Source organism: Melospiza georgiana, chromosome 6 (genome assembly GCF_028018845.1).
Source record: "Melospiza georgiana isolate bMelGeo1 chromosome 6, bMelGeo1.pri, whole genome shotgun sequence".
NCBI lineage: Eukaryota > Metazoa > Chordata > Aves > Passeriformes > Passerellidae > Melospiza > Melospiza georgiana.
In genome coordinates, this window is record NC_080435.1 from 44,685,545 (window position 1) to 44,703,721 (window position 18,177).

Below are 18,177 nucleotides of genomic sequence, written 5' to 3' on the forward strand. Positions count from 1 at the left end.
GCCATGAAATCAAGCAAAGATAGACAATCAAATCAAAATGTTACAAACAAACAAATTAACAATTCTTTCCAAAGAAAGCTGCCCTGAGATTAGATGTTATCTAGCATAAAACAGGGATCCACAGTGTGTTTTCTCTCCTCTTTATGGTTGCTTCTATACCATTGTTTCCTTTCTCTTTACTGAGTGTCTATTTGGGATCTTTATCTCAGATGTCCATTTTAAACAGGCCTTCCTATCACCCCAACTACAGCTTCAGCCACAATCACCACCATCATAAATAAATTCTTATTAATAGTCATTAAGTAATTCTCAAGGTCTGTTAAACTTTTTGACTTACCTTTCAATAACTAAAAGAGTTCTATGTTCTCAAACATAACATTTTAAGTTATAAAATTTGATAGAGTATTGGTGAAATCTTTAGGAGTGAATGAAGCCACAGATGCTGAAGCTCAAAACTCAGAAACTAGGTTACAGGTTCTCCTGATCTCTTGGATGTGCTTTTCATTGGGTAAGACACTGGAGTACTTTCTGCTTCTGTTTTTCCAACTGAATAATGAAAAGAAAAAACATGCATCAGGAATTGGAAGAGGTTTGTGAGGTTATTTGTTGATAATATATAAAACATTATTTTCTAGACAGTATGGAAGTTATCTTGGTACCCAAACCTTTTGAAAAAGTTGAAGGAGAATGCTATTGAAAGTGTAATTTCTTATGTACTTTTGTCAGTTAAGAAGCAAAACATCATACTTTGAAGTACAGGTGGCAGTTGGGCAAAAAGGAAGATTTTGTTTCTTGAATAATACTGATATCTTTCAGTACAGGAATGGTTCAGTTGCCCTAAGCTCATAATCAAAAGTATTTTAAGGTGTATTTAGTCAAGATTCTTACTCTTAGAAAGAAAACACCAAATACAATACATTTAGTTTTTGTAGAGGGCAAAAATGCACATATTATTAGATCAGTATTATGCCAAATACAAAACTGTCTAGAAACCTTGCAATAGCTAATTTGCTGAATGCCATATCCATTTGAACACATAGAGAGCAGCAGCAGATCTACCAACCTAATGCTTCCTCCTTCAAAAGGCTTGGATGTATACATTAAGGAAGAAAGCTTCATTGCACAGTCTATTTCAGCTTGAATTAATTTTTTGTGGACATGGTGAGTCAATACAGTATGTCATAAACCAGATGGGGTTTTCCTCTGCATAACTGCATCTTGCATTTTCTGGAAATTCAGTTTGAAATATCTATTATCATCTACTGTAGAATGGATGAAAACAACCAATAGCCACACTGACATTTTTCCTGTTCTAAATTTCATGTTTCTAAGTGTAGATATAAGCTGTATTGCTGTTCCTGTGGGGGGGTGGGGCATGGGTGTACAATAAATTCTCCAGACAAACTATGTTGTGACCAACCAGTTCCCCATGCAGGCAAGGCCCCAGCTGTGTCTGTAACCAGTTCTGTGAACATGCCTCTTATTTCTAATAGACCCCAGTGCTCTGAACCCCCATGGGTTCAGTAAGGGAATTTGTGAAAATGGAGCCTAATTGCGAGGACAACTTGTGGGATCCAGTGTCATATAATACTATACAAATACACCTTTTTCTGTTTTTCTGAGAAGTGGAAAGAAATCTGGCAGTGGAAGCAGAGATGTGGGAAACCTATGACACTGAAATAATAGATGGCCTCTCCCTAGGACTGGTTTGATGACAGTTCTCAGTTCAGAAAGGGCTGTGATCAGCCCTGAGAGTGAATTACAACTGTGTACAGATCCTATAGGTGACTACTACCAGTTGTTATCCTGACCAAGAAGGGTATTTTCCTCCCATACATTGCAACAGCAGAACATTTCCGTACTTTAAGACATTTTGTATCAGCATCATGCCAGCAGACTTAGCTAGAGTGAATTAAATGGTTATTGTCTTTGCTGCAAACTTCAGCCCTAGCTAACCAACCCCTTGGGAATGACAAATAAATATGATTTATAAATGCTTCTAAGAGACATGGATCTGGATGATTTCCAACAATGTCAATATCTGGCATCCGAAAGTATTTGCTGAAATGCTCAGTGGACCCTCCTCCAGGGCTAGGAAATGTTAGCCAAAAGGCTGGGGCTGCAACAGAGGACTGTCACCTTCCTTGCCACTCAAGTAGGATCTGCCTGCAGGTATGAGCCACTCCCCATGTCAGAAAAAGGGAGAAGTAGTAGCTTAAAGGATTTTTGGGCACAGGAACTAGACATTTTAAAATTGCTATCTTGTTTCATAACCTGGAAAAATGCTTAAGGATGTAGTGAAGTCAGAAGGACAGATGTTTTCCAATGTCTCAGCCTTCTGAAGCAACTAAGGCAATATTTCATTCTCAAAAGAAAGAGCATTATCCCACCATTTATTTTAAATGTAGAACCAATTTACCCCTGTGTAATCTCACCCTGGCTACCTTTTTCTACCTCCCTGTCATTCCTTTCATTATGTCTAGAAGTGGCAGGGGTGATTGGACTACAGAACCAACTGGGATCAAAAAAACTTCCTGTCACTAAAGGAACTCCCCTCAGTAACAATTATGTGTAGTAACAGAGGAAGACTTTCTTCACAATGTTTGTTCACAAAGCCTTCTAAAGTATATTTTCCCTTTTTGCATTCGTGATGGTGACAAAATTTTTAAGGAAAAATGAAAACTCATTTCCTAAAATTTTCTCATTTCCTAATTTTCTTAAAACAAATAGTTTGCAAATACAGCAAACAAAGAAGAGCAAAACCAACCAAACAAACAAAACCCAAAACAAGCAAAACGAACAGCAATCAAACAGAATTCCGTTGTTCTCAAAAAGTTTTTTGAAGGGAACCACCCCCCTACAGACACTAAAATATAAACCTAGAAAAGAGGAACTTATCTGTGTCTGTGTGAGAAAGAGAAACTCTCTGAGTTTGGTAGACTATTCTTTAAAGAGCATGTGGGTGTTAAGTGTTGAGAGAGCCCTGTGAAGGATTTCTAAATTTCTAAGCAGACAAGAAACAGGATTGTTCACCTGTCACTGAAATGCTCTTAAGGGCAGAACTTAGCATGAGAACGGAAGCCCTACCATCTCAAACATGTTGATGCATGTAGCTTGCTGTTAAATAATAATAACATAATAAAAACTGTAATTCATAATAACAGAATATTTTTACAATTGCTAATGAAGGAGATTGCTGATCTGTTGGTAGGAGTAGAGTTCTTTGTCTCTGCTGCCAGAAACATATTACAACTTATAATTATTTAAGAAGCATGCTGGGTGGGCTGGGAACAGACATTATAAGTAATGCAATAATAAGATATAAAAGCTTTGTCAGTGGAAAGGTGACAGAACATACTGTAAGGTACTGCCAGAAATAATCGTTAGATGATGATTACATCTAGATAAGCACAGCAGGTTTTCTAACCAGTGTAGAGCAGTATTACCTGATTTCATCAGTATTGACTACCAAATGTGTATGTGCTCTCTTCCCACATCCTCAAATCTTCTTTCCTCCCAGAGGCAATTTCCTTATGGAGAAAATGGAGACTAGTGGTTACAACAGAGGACTTAGAATAAGCTATTTTGAGCTGCACCACTAAATCATTTTCTGACCTTGGCAAAGTCAATCACAGGAGTTATGCATCATTTTCCAGCTGTAATATGGGAATGATCACAATTACTTCCTAAAAGTGTGCCTAATGCTTCAGGAGTAAAGGTTTATAAAGCATGTGTTATTCAAAAAGGAAAACTCTTTGGTGGTTATGTATTTTTATGACTGCACCCCTGGAAACAGACATGGGTGGAAATCCAGAAGTAACACTTGTCCTAATTGTTTTCTGAAAGTATTTGTGTTTTGTTATTGCTTAGTGCCTCCAAGTCAGAGGAAAGTAGCACACATAAAATTTACCTGAGTTTCTGATGGCTTGAAAATGTGTTTCTCTAGGTTACAGAGAGGAGGGCCGAGCATGCTGCTGTGTGGATGTCACCAAGCTGTTATTCTATACCACCAACAGCATCGCTGGCACATGGTTTTGGTAAGAAAAGCTGTGGCACCCAGCCAGAGGTGCACAGTCTGGTCTTGCTCACTCCAGTGATGACTCTCAGCATTGGAATTCCAGAGCCCATCTTCTGTTCTGCCCTGTCCCACCTCCCTTTCCTCCAGGAGGTTTTTGCAGGACGTAGTGCTGAGGAGAGGCAGCAGTGCCACTCCTGGGTGTGACGCTGAAGGGACATGTCCCAGGTACAGGTGAGTGTTAGAAATGACAGTGCCAGCAACTGAGTTAAACTGAGCTCAGTGGAGCGGCTGCACAAGCCCTGCTCATGTGACCAAGGGTTTGTCTGTTTCTTTTGAGCTGGGCAGGGGGAAATGATGGCCATGGGAGCTCCCCACCATAATGCCTTTGCTTGGTAAATGTGGCACAGTGGGCAGGAACAGTCACCTTTATTTCCTTTGGGGAAACCACTCACACATGTCCTACAGAGAGCACCTGCCATCCTGATTTTGTTCCCAGTTGTGAATATCTTTTTATGGGTTAAATGCCTTCTCTTTTTTGTATACTTTTGTTATTAATACTGCTGTTTTTATTGTCTATATCTTATTCCACTGCTTTGAGCTTTTGGTAAATTGTTAACTCTCATTCTCTCCTTTATCTTTTCCCTGCCTTAGTGTAAGGGGTGGAGGAAGAGGAGTGGCTCACCTGGAGTGTCATTTCCTGCTGGTGTTAAAATCAATGTGCTGCATCATTATCCTGCTCTCACCATGGCTAGGAGCTCTGTGGTGCCCATTCGTCATTTTTCCACCCAAAGTGACTGCTCCTGAGCTCAGAGAGAGAGCAAAGGCAATTAGGGAGAGATGTGAAGTGTGCTGGTAAGCTTAGTTCAGTGCTTCATGAAAAAAATAGATCCATCACTGTGCTTTATCCAGCTTTATTTTCAGATGCCACTTGTGCTTGGCTAACTGAACAAGCAGGGAAACAGGTTTCTTCATAGCTGGAATAATATTTCCAAAATGGATGGAGCCTGGATTAGATCCCCACAGGTTTTGATGCATTCTTGTCTGCACACTGCACTTTGTGGAGGATTAGTCTGAGCCCTGATTACGAAAAAAGTTATTCTTGTATTAAATGGTGCAGTACTGACTGTCTCACTGCTGTCCTCTCAGGCATTTTGAGTTCCATCTGTATGTCCTTTGAACATCGTGGTGTTTCTTATGTGTCTGTATAGGTTCCAGATTCATTACACACACTTGAGTCATTCCTGGCTGGCTGGAAGAATGACACAGCTTCGCATCACAGTACTTAGCCTGTGAGAGATTCCACCTGTTTTCATCAAACCATTGAGGAAGTGATGGGTCCAGCTGCTGAAAAGCAATTCTAGTTCCTATTGTTCCTGCCATGCAGCAAAATAAGAGCAGATGCTGTAGGTCACCTCTTTACTTTTGTTTAAAATCTGGACGTGCTAAAGAATTTTTCACCTGCTTATGATTTGAGAATTCATAAATATTTCATTTTGTGTCAGTATGCAAACATTTTTTTTTATTATTCCATATTTAGGGATGTCTTGTTTCCTCCCTGTTTAAAAGTGGAAATCTGTAAAGGCTTTGTGAATAAAACTGTACTTATATAGGCACAAAACACTGTTTTTGTAAAGGTCAAGGAACCATTATTAGCAACTGAAAGCACACTCCTTCTTCCTAATACTAGAAGATTCTTCAAGTAAATGATATTGATAATACCATTAAATTACATGTTTATTTTAACAAGAAGGTCAAAACGGACATGTACTGGAACAATGCAGCTATTAAACATTAATTTCACTCGGGATTAATCAATGATGAGGAAATAAGTAAGACTCTTTTCTTTTTAGCCAGAGAGAAACTGCTGCTACCTTGATCTATAGCTCAGTCAATAGACTGAAATTGTGCATAGCTGTGGAACGTGTTGAGAGTTAACCTTTTGATCTCAGCTTGAATGCAATAATTGTAAAAAAACCCCAGACCTAAAATTATTATCGATACCTCCCCTTGTATATGGTGATTAGGTTTGATTGCATTACTTTTATAAAGAACAAAAACTCTCTGTGCTGTATTCAAATTACAAATGATCCATTCAGAAAAATTAAATTATATAGAACCTTATAATGTGCTTAGTAGAGAGGTATTTAAAATGTGGGTGAATCACTCTGTAACTGTTTATTGCAAGTTTTATAAAGAATTTTATAAAGCACTGAGTAATCACGCTTTTATTTCTAAATTGCACAGTGCCTCTGAACTAACTAGGGCTATCAACAAACTGTTTGCCTGCTGTGTTTATAACTGCTCTGGTTGGCTATTCAGTGAAGCCCAAGCCTGTTTTTGCACATAAATATCTCTGTTTATTGTGGACTAAAATCTTTCAGAATCAGAAGAGCATTTTTTCTTTCATCTTTGCAAAGAAGAAGCAATGTTTGTTAGCAGTTATTGGAATGATGTGCATGTATCAAGGGACCTGCACGCCAGTATCTTTCATTTAGTGATTTACTGTAATACATATCTGTAACACTATAGTAGAAATTATAGATGAGGAGAAAACTCTGGTTTTTTTAATCTTCTTGATATTTTGAAATGCCCTATAAAGTAGATTGCATTTATTTAGGTTAAGGGTAAAGCTTTTTGAAATTAGACAAAGATTTTTGAAATATGTATGGGTCTTAGGAAATATTAAGTAATTTTTTAGAAAGAACATAAGTCTTTAGGATTTTATTGTAATTGGGTGGGGCCATAGTTATTTTAGAGAGTGGGAAAATCAATTGCTTGTTTATGAACCCTATTCTTTGGTCGTTTCCACCCCACTATTCATGTAAATACATTAAACCTTGGTCATTTAGCCTGTCTCATGGATCAGCCTTATATAATTATGCCAGTAAGTGAACTACCATGCAGAATATAGAATACCTAGATATTCTCTACCAAAATTTGTAATGTAAGATTTCCTGGCACCAAAGAAGATTTTAAATAATGTTTTGAGGAATTACACAGTTGTAAATTAGAAATACTAACATACAAAATTTCAAAAGGATGTGAAAAGGTTAGAGCTCACTTAAGACTGGAATGCAAATGCAGCCTGGTATGTAATATCATCTGTGTTATTTCATTCACTCCAAGGACTGAATAAACTTGCACTTGCACCACTGGATTTTTAATACACATCCCTATTATCCCTATTTGTCTTTTTACAGGTCTGACAGCTGTGACCAAACTAATTTTCAATCAGATTTCTAAAGATTTGCTGCATCCATTCAAGGTACAAGCAGAGCAGCTGGTTTACAGCCAGGAAAAGGAACTAGAATACAACCAAAGATTTTCTGTAGCAGACATAGAATGCAATTCTCCCAGAATTAAATCACTGAGCTGCTCTGACCTTGTAAATAAATATTGCCTGAGCTATGGAAGCAGTTCTCTAAGAAAAAGCTATTAAATTCCTTCACATGTTTCTTCATATTCTGACTTTTTCCTAGGTATATGCACAATATTTGATTTATGTATTAAAAGTGCTATACGTAGAAAATTCTGACAGGAGAACATTGGAAAAAATGAGGTGATAGAGGTAAAGGGTAAAATTGCTTTTGTTACGTATATATTAAAAAACCCCTGCCTACTAATAGAAAAGGGATTCAATAGAAAGGGATTGTAATATATTTGGGAGGAGAGTTGGGAATTTGAAGCAGAAGAATAGCTTTACATTTCAACTTGCTACTGTAGCAAAAAGACAAGGGTTGTAAAAAATTTATAAAAATAAGTAGAATTTAGTAGATATCAGAGTTTAGTACATCTTAAAATGCTCATTCAAACTATTAATTCTGTAAAGGCTCCACTGAAAAATCCTATAAATATGTACAACATGAGAAACACAGGTTTAGAGCCACCCAGCTCAATTTGCAGGAAGGGAGAATAAATCCCACTCTCAGGTGAAACATTAATTGTAGTTATGTTTAAATAAAAAGAGGTATCACTACTGCTAGTTAAAAACCCCTCTTTCATTCATGAGAACCATGCCAATCATCCTTGGGCAAATGTCCAACCTTTTTGGTTATTTTGTTTTTTATAGTAGGAGCAATTATAGGCTGTAAGAAATTTGAAGGTAAGAATATTGGACTTCCAAGTCCTAAATAGCTTGAAAGTGCCTTTATTAGAGAGCTTGTTAGCTCCTTAGAGTGGGACATGTACTGGAATCCGTAAAGATGCCCAACTCTAAACACTTCTGAAACACCAAAGTCAGAAGCAAGAAGAGTGCCAAGTTTCAGCTAGGATTTATACAATAACTTTTTGCATGTAAATATCCCATCTCTTCCTAAGCCTTCCTTAGATACGTTAATTTCTTTATTGCCTATATTGACTTACCTTTATTCATGGAACATGAATAAATAGAATAGTAACACATTCAAAAGTGAGTGTTAGAAACAAATACTCTGGGACAAGGGCTGTAGGAGGGGATGTGGTTTTGAATAGCTTTGTGAAAGCTTCCACTTATGATATTAAAAATTTCAATTTCCCCTCAAAGCTGATCCACATTAGGGTTATTTTGATGAATTGAATAATGCATTTAAATTCTGGATGTGTCTCTAACCAGGAGTCACCTGGGAAAGGTACACATTTCCCACTGGGCAGCAGTGACAGAGCAGGGCTGAGTGAGAAGCCTGGTGTGGCTATTACCTCATGAGGCCCAGAGTGCTGGGTACTCTAGGATAAGTAACAATTTGTTTTATTGAATCGAAATTTTCATCTTCTATAACTGTTATACTTTTATATGTCTCTGTTAATGGAGAAAACAACAAAAAATACTGGTGAAAGAAATGTTTTAAATCACTCTATTTGTGATATTCAGGAATTTGTAATTAGAATGGATTCTTTGTTTTAATAAGCAGATAATCAAGGAGAAAAGCATTAATGAAGTCTATAGTCTTGGTATTCCACAGAGTATCTTACAGTCTGGTGTTGCATCGCGTTGCAACTGAGTTCATCATTTCCATTGCCTTTGAAAAAGGGGAAAGTATAGGCTGTGGCTGCCAAGCTGTGTAAAAACTGCCCTACTTCTAGGCTTATTCAGATATTGAGATATCTTTAGGAATTTTAACATTACAATGAGTCCTGAGAATATTGAGAGTATTTGTTTTGGATTTAAACAGCAATGTAATTTGTGGTTCTGCCTTACGAGACTTTCCAAAGGTCAGATGGAGCACAAGTGGCAAAAAAGGGAACAAAAGCCAGGTTTTAGAAGAGCACACTCTCTGCGGGACATACTTGGTTCCAGAGCTTCTTTGTACCTTGGCAATATATCATCTCATGTGCCATATTACATAACCTGGAAGGAAGCAGACTACATATTCAAAATCCTTGCATGCTGAGACCCTCTTGAAACCAAAGTCCTGAAACATTAGCTCTATAGGGTATAATTATGGTAGCATTAGAAAAATTGTTTACTCTATATTTTCAATCTTTTAAAGGGCAAAATTATGCAGCGTGGTTATCTGCTATTTTGTCATTGCAAACAACTCTGAGGTCTTTCTTACTCTTTCCCATCATCCTGATGGGAAATATGTTGGCAAAGGACCAGTCAAGCTATTTCACAATGTCATTTTCATAGCTCTGAACAAATTTTTCCCAACAAATGCAGATACATCCTCATCTAAGTTATTATATTAACCTCCTCAAAAGGATCAATAAAAAGAAATACAAGACCATAATCAGAATTTATGAAATTTATAATCCTTTTAACTGCAATAATCATCTTTTAGAAACCACATCTATTCAAGACTGCAGAGAGAGCAGGGCAGGCTTGGGTGCATACATGTGTATAATGGCTTCAGTATGTATTTCAGGAGGCTTTCCAGTACACTGAAAAGAATGTACTGGCAGTTTTATGCAGCTGGGTAACCTGTAGAGATAAAAATTGGCAGAACCTATTTATCCTTTGAATATTTATCCTGATTGAGACGCATCTCTAGGACATTTTCCAGAAATCTGGTTTCTCTTACTGATTTTCCCAATACCAGCTCTCTGCAGAAGAGTTTTGAGTGGGTGATCAACTGATCTGACTTTGCCTAAAATAAAGATCTTATATTGGATTATTCCTTATGAGCTGAATTATCCAACTCCCCTTCCACACATTATTTTCTACTTCATGTTTAAGAACTTGTGGACTGAAGGACTCTGATACACCGATTAAATAAATAACGAAAATATCATAAACCAAAATAAAAATGAGGAATAAGACTTTACTTGACATATTTGATCACAGATGTAAGATAAAAGCATGCTAATAAATAACAGCTAAGAAACAGAAAGGCACAAGGGTCAGAGACTGAGCAAGTTCAGAGAATGGACTTTGATACAATCCTGATATTTCACAGTCCATATCACAGGACACTTTTAACACATTAACTGCTTCATTGGTCCACCACTTTCATTGTAAATTTATCTTTATGGACTACTTATTTATATTCCAACACATATCATTTCAATTGAGAAACATATTTCAAAATTTTTACATTCCTTTAGACAAAAATTAAAGTTCTTGAAAATGTAAGGAAAAACACAACAGATTACACAATTTAAAAATTATTTCATATACTGATTCTGCATTCTGACACAAGTATTATTTTAAAAAAATAGATGCTTTTTAACACACTAAAAGAAATATCTCCTGCAGGTACTAAGATACAACGATATAAAGAGACAGCCCAGACAGGGTATTGGGTAATTATGTGGTATATACCAACTCCAGGCAGACAAGTGACAAAACTTCTATACCTTGTGAATCCACCTCAGTGAGCGGCTAATCTACAGGAGAGAAAGCAAAAGGAAACCAAACAAACCCAAACCCACACGTTCTGTCACTGAATCCCAGACACTGGAGCAGCCCTCACAAAGCAAGTCAGGGGGTGAACAAGGTGTGAACAAGGGGTGAATAAAGTGATTGGAAAAATTTTAGACATTGTGTATGTCTTTATTTTGTTCTTGTTGTTGAAAGGAGATCTGATAAATAACAACTCCTTTCTAAGAAGTTACATCAAGTCAGATGACAGCTAGACTCAGATGCTTTTCTGACATATGTTCTCATAAAAGAAACAGACAGCTCCAAAGCCTACAATAAAATAATTTTCACCATCTAAACATGTACACCTTCAGGTAAATGGAATGTATGTGGCTGCACACAATAATGCTGTTTAGTAATACTTTTTCAATCACATGTATGATTTCCCATTTTCATAAAGGGGAGAAAAAACCCCCAACTTTTCTTGGTATTTATTGTTACAGCTAAGTATCACTGTTCCTTAGGCAGGTATTTTAGCTATTATTTCTTTCATTAAATGTCTAAAATGGATTTTCAGATATTAATAACAAATGCTTCTGGGCTCAATCTTATTGCAGATAATATTAGCTAGTATTATTTCCATAATTAATAATGGAAAATATGTTTTTTTTTCTTTATGAATTCATGAAAACTTTAGGTTTACTTAAATTTCTATATACTATATTTTTTCAGTAATGTAGAAAGCAATGAATTTTGATATGTAATTACAACCAGATTAATTCCTTTTTAATGTAACAGATTTTACTTGCATTGATGAATTCATATATTTTCTTCTGCCCTAAATGTCACCTTTAGATGTGAATTACACTATCAGAGGATACCTAAGATTGCTGTTATCATTGTATGATGAGTGACCTGTTCTGCTTTAAGTTTTTCTGTTGCTGTAGCTGGGCTGTTGATTTTTTACCTGTATTGTTAATCTGTTTGAAGTAAAAAATGAATGACAAGTCCTTTGTTTCTGCTCAGATGATTTCATATTACAGCCTGAAGCTTATAAAAGGGGCCTCACCTTTAGACATTAGACATTATTAGAACCAAATATTTTCATTTGTTCTTATCTGGCAGCAGCTATCCACTCAACTGATGCATTTTAAAAGTGAGAATTAGCAATACAGGTCTGCATCTTTCCCATGAGATCTATTTCAAGTGTCTTTCAACTTGCTATAACAAAAAAAAAACAAGTTGGGGTTATTTTAACTTAGCAGTGAAGAGTCACTCAAATAATAATTAATATGATTCATTAATAGTATAGCAGTTTTTTGTGGGAATGAAGTTTTATAACTGAATCTTGTGGAGAGCAATTAATTGATATAAGAATGTAATGTTTGTGAAATTGTATTAAAATAATTTTATGAGATTACATTAGCATATTGTATCAGAAACATAAGAAATGTTTACGATATTCTGAATAGTGATCTGTCCCTCTTGAATACAAAGATAATTGAGACAGTCTTCCTGTCTGTTGAAAATGATTAATTTCTTGCTAAAAATAGCACAAAATTAGTAATAAAAGAAGAAATGAAATACTTTGAGATAATTTCATCTCATTTTACAAAATAAATCCCAAGAATTTATCCATATCACTGATATAAATGTTAATAAAATCTCGGAAATTGGAGACATTGCAAAGCCAAGGAAGAAATTTAGTACTTTGATAGAATTAGAATCATCAAAGGACAATACTAGACTCATAGCCTGGTTTGCTTGAAATTCAAGCTGTAAGTCCATTAGCTGGAGTTGAGCAACAGCTATTTCCTTCTAGAAGAAATATCAAGCATTTGTTTTAAAAAGTATTCAGTACAAGAAAATTCCCTACAATCCTTTCAAATTGTATTGGTGACTCAATTTTCTTCCTACGTATGAAAATAATGTCTCATCTGCATTTGTCTGTTTACAGCTTGCACCTTTTGGATCTTTTTGCATTTGTCTGTTAGGTTGGAAAATGTGGTTTTTTCAACATCAAGTTTCCAGCTATTAGCTTTGCCTTTCAGAAACAAAATCACCAGCATTGCCTTACAAGTTCAGGTTCACCTTTTTATGTCCTGGTTTCTTCTGGGAAACATCTCTAATTTTTCAGTTTCATCTGCAAGGGAAGGTATCACAACCCTTCAAAACCTCTAGCTATGGTGAGGGGTTGAAGAAAAGAAGGAAATATTCCAGATTTCGCATTTGTATTTTCCATGTAATCTGTCACCTTCAAATTACCTTTTGGTCTTCAGTTATAAAAAGCCTTTATCTCATATCACAGTTTTTCAGATGCTTGCAAGGATGGGAAGTTCTGTCTTATGTACTCAGCTTTTACTCTTATTTCTTACATTTTGACCTTGAATTTGCTTCATCAAAATAGATGTCTGTGCAGTTTGACATGGAATCAGAATTAATCCATATTTTCTACAAAATCACTTCTTATTTTTATCAAGACCCTTAAAACATCAATCCCTTTTTTTTCACAGACTGCTGATAAATTTTGAAGAAATGTATCCAAGAATAAAATGTAAATAACAATAGCTAACTACATTGACAGAGGCTAATAATGTACCTTTCTCACAGTACTATCCTAATTCATATATCTAAACTTCATGCAATAATAGCTGCATATATTTAAGAGAATCAGGAGGACATTTCTGGGATGATACATCCATTACCAGGCTAAGATTGTGGAAATTCTGATTGAATAAAAATAAAGCTGTGTTTTGGCAGAGAATTGCATCTCATCACTTCATTCATCTCTTGTAACTAGTGGTCTGAAGTATGTTTAAGTTGCACATTCAGTAAAATATATAGCTTGTTAGACAAACCTGTTTTAAATCTACAGAGCAGCAAATTACTTCATCTGTTTCCTCCCTCGTGACAAGCAGTGAGGTAAAAATTAAACATTTCTCAGTGGAAAATAACTAAATATTTTACAGTGTAGATCTGGGTATTTTCACCCTGGGTAGACAGTTTATAACAAACCTAATCCCCAGCTGGAAAAGCTATGAAGGGACTGGGAAGAGAGCCCTGTTCTCTCTGCATCCGATACAAGAACTAAGAGTTTGGTTTATTTTGGTATTGAGTAGAGCTATCTTATTTGCCTTTCAAAGAACTTTACAGAAAAGACTTTGCAAACACATGTCAATAACAAAATAAATTCATATTTCTGTATTTGCATATTTTCACTTGATGTGAAGCTTCTAAATAATTTATGTTTAAGTTTTGCTCTAATTTCCATGGCCACACATACAGTGGTGCATGCTTTTGTGTTCCCAAACAAATTTTTTTTTCTTAAGATTATCAGAGCACCTTGATTAGGATACACATAACAGCTCACTGCTTGTGCTCCAGCATCACAATTTGAATGGAGAGAAAGCTAAACTATTGACACATTAATTCCTGCAGCTGGAAAACTGGAAGGTATTCTGAATGACTACGACAAGGAAAAGCCAAATTGTACAAAAACCAGTGTAACATTGGTGAAAAATCTAAGTAATACCCATGGAATGGCCTGTGTCCAGGCATTAATTCATTAGTTTAATGGAAAAAATGCAGTATGCAACCTCATGAACTACCCATCCATCCTCTTTCCCGTGGCAGCTGGGGGTCAGGTTGATGCCAGCTTGCTCGTGTGAGATGAAGTAGTCAGGCCCCCCTGCACACTCTGTCTTTCAGATCCAAAGCAGAGAACTGGTACTAGCATTAATAAAAATGCCTCTGTGCAAGTGGAAGTGCAGTAACATTTCAGTTTATTTGTATGACTGACAGCAAACTGATAGTGTCAGGTTGAGTGCTTATGCTGGTACTATGTAGTTGATGCTTGTTCATTGCCAGGTTCGTGTCAGTCAACTAATTTTTTCTACTATTTCCTATAAAAGCCTCCCCTTGTCAACAAAGAGAGCTTTGTCATGAGATGTCACTGAAATAAAAGAGAGCAAATAAATTAGTATATTTGTGTTGAGCGCTCCATATATACACAGCTAATTACTTATACTATTATAAAAGGGCAGACTAATAAAAAAAAATGTGACAGCTTTAAAATGGACTTCAATGACAACTGATTATGCATATACATAGAACACTTAATAGCCAAACAATTGTTTTCTGACAAAGCAAACCCATTGTGATGAATGTCATCTCACCCCTTCGCTAGAATATCCCTTGTGAGTAGAAAATAGCAGTAACAAGTGGGATTCAGCAATATGCCACAAATCAGAGCAAAATTAATGTAAATATTGTATATAATGATATTGAAAGGAAAATTTTTATAAAACAAATTGGAATCTGACCAAGTAAATGGAAAGTAACATTTTTGCTCTAAAAAAAATTCACATGAAGTTCTCAATAATTTTAATATGATGAAGAAAATAATATTGTGTCCCAAAGGATGGGATAAGTGATTCTGTTAAGCACGTGAGTGATTTGCACCTTTAGGTCTACAGACCCAGATCTCTGGGTGTTCTCAGGCAAGACAGCTCACAAGGATGGTGTATTTGTATCGTGTACTGATCTCATTTGTCTTGGACTCTGGTAGTTAGACACTGACTTCCTACATATTGGCTGGTGTGTGCAGGATTTGTAGATTTTTCATATCTCTTTTTTCTCATAATTGTGGCTTTTGTCAGGATACTGGTTCAGTTCCAGAGGGCGAATTGCCTGCAGCAATTATCTTCAACCCTTTGAGCAATTATCTGTATTAGCTATTTTCATCATCTCCCTCACAAACCCTCCAGGCCAATTTCTCACCTCTTTAAAAATTATTGACAACATACTTCCCGGAGATTCTTTTTGTATACTCTTTTTGTATTTTACGAGTGAATCCTTCAGGTGTACAATCATGACAGTTTTCGCACCAATACTTTGATTATTGCTGTCAGTATGAATCAATGTTTTTCTTAAACGTTTCATTCCTTTCAGGATTCCAATAACAAGCACAAAAGTTCAGTCACTTAGTTACTGAAACATATGGAAAACAAAATTTTCTTCAGTGATTTTATTTTTCTACTTTAGCACTTTTGCCTTTCTAGATTTTTTTTAAGTATAGGATTCATGCACAATCAAAAATTGTTATCTGATTACTAACTACTGACTATAGTTACTACTGATTATATCTACCTTATTTTGTAATTTAGCTAAAAGCTCAATTTTAAATGGAAGATCCATTTTCTTTTGCATCTCCTCACAAAAACACACGTGGAATATTACATTGTGACAATTAGGGATGGTTTTAACAAAATAAAAACAATTTCTCTTCATTCTATTTGCTTTATGCAAAACAAAATTAATTGTGCCAATTTTGCTATGAGGAAGTGAGAAATTACCTGAAGTGTCACAGTTTAAATAGGACCTCAGTTTAAACAGGACCTTTCAAACTATGTTAGAGGACAATATATTTTTCAACAGCATTTTCTATTATTAAACTGCATCTGTTTTTTAATTGCATTTTTTAAAATGTTAAAGACTGCTCCAGTTCTTCTGCTGCATGCATAGAGCAGTGATGCTTGTGTAAAGATCGAAAACAATTTCTGAAACACCCAGTAAAATCCTGGTTCCTGCATTGAGCCCCTAGTACATCTTCCAAGTAAAACAAGGAAGAGGAGCTTGAAGGAATGACAGATGATAAAATAAATTGTCCAGAAATTTTTATTATGAGTAGACGCATTTGTATTTCTCTTGACAGATGGAAGTGTGTGAAACATCCACAATTTTGGAGACTGTAAAAGGACAAGTAGAAAACATTCTTTTATCAAAATTTTTGAGTTTTTCAGATCACTGTTTCCACTTCAGGTATAAAAAGGTTTGTACTCTCTATATGATACTTGTCAGAGAGCAAGGAGTTGAAATTTTTATTTCTGTGAAACCAGAAAGATTCTGTATAGTTTTTTTGTCTGTAGCAGAGTTTTCATAAAACCAACAAGCAGGTTAGTAGCTACTGGCAACAGGGAATTTATTTGTTCCTTTTCAGGGTTGTGTAATCATTGCTAAAAACAGATGAAGTCTTGGGCATCTCGGAGGTAGTTCTGCCTCTTTAGTATATGCTCCTGGATTCACTAGCTCTAGTTTTCAGCACCAGAGCTCATTCTGTGGGCACTGATCTCAGCATTGTCTAACAACTGTTGCCTTATGTCCTGACTTGTTTCAGCAGAGCTTTTCCTGAGGAGCAGTGCAGAGCTTCGCTCAGGTCCTGCGGTTCTCTCACACGTCTGTGTGACACAGGGACACGGCTGGAGGGGACGTGCTGTGCCACTCGCCCCAGAAGAGCTTCGTAGCCGAGTGCAGTTCCTGCTCACGCTAATGTCTGTTTGATGTAGGGTCTTCCTGCAAAGTGGATTTACCTGGAGAAATTTAATGGAGTTCTGATGACCGCTGTCAGTGAAATTGACATTGGAAAGATTAGCAGGATAATTTTTAGACATCATTATGACAGGAACATGGTATTAGGCAAATTATAGTGAAGTCCCTGGTGTTTAAAGTTCCAGGAAGCACAGATGTACAGAGAGGATTTCTTGCACTGGGGCAGCTTAAATGTCTCAATTATGCTTGAGTTTCTATTACAGCAGTTCTCTGATGAATGTAATTCCCAGAGTTTCCCATACTTATGAGGACATCTTTATCTTGCCAGCCAGTTTGAAATGTCCATTTTGACAAACTGAGTAGAGATACATTTCTAATGGGTTGCAATATGTATTCCATATTGAAAAAAAATCACCAAACCTCGAGAGAGGGATTTCATGTGACATTTTAAATTAGTATTGATAATCAGAGAAAGACAAAGGCAAAGAGCTTCTTATAGTTTCAAATTCTTTGCAAGTATTTACCCAATTTGGGAACATTTTTTTTATTATTTCACAAAATGCCCAGTGAATAGCAAGGGCACAGATAATCACAAAAATAAATAATGCGATTTCCGTCATTCACTTTCAACAGTCATTTAGTTCTCAATATCTTTGCTTTTTCTCTAGTGTTTAGATTGTTTAGCCAAAACATCTACCAAATTCTAATTATTTTTTCGTCTGCTGAGTCTTCTTTTTACTTGTTTGCCCAGCTTCACTTTCAAATTGCAGTTGAAACAGGTGAGCTGGGAGAAGTGAATAATACACATGACAAACATGGATATATGCCTGACTCTTTTCATGCCTCACTCTCATATCAAACCTAACATCTCCAATGCCAACACCAACGTGGACTGTAGAGCTACCACTGCATTCAATAGGAATTGAAGGAGGGCCTCACTTCTTGTATTTTGCTCTGATATTTTATTGCAGCTTCTCAGCTACAAATCCTCCCTGACAGCATTAGCCACTGAAGATCTAGATATCAATTTAACTTAGCTTTTAAGACTCCTCCAAGT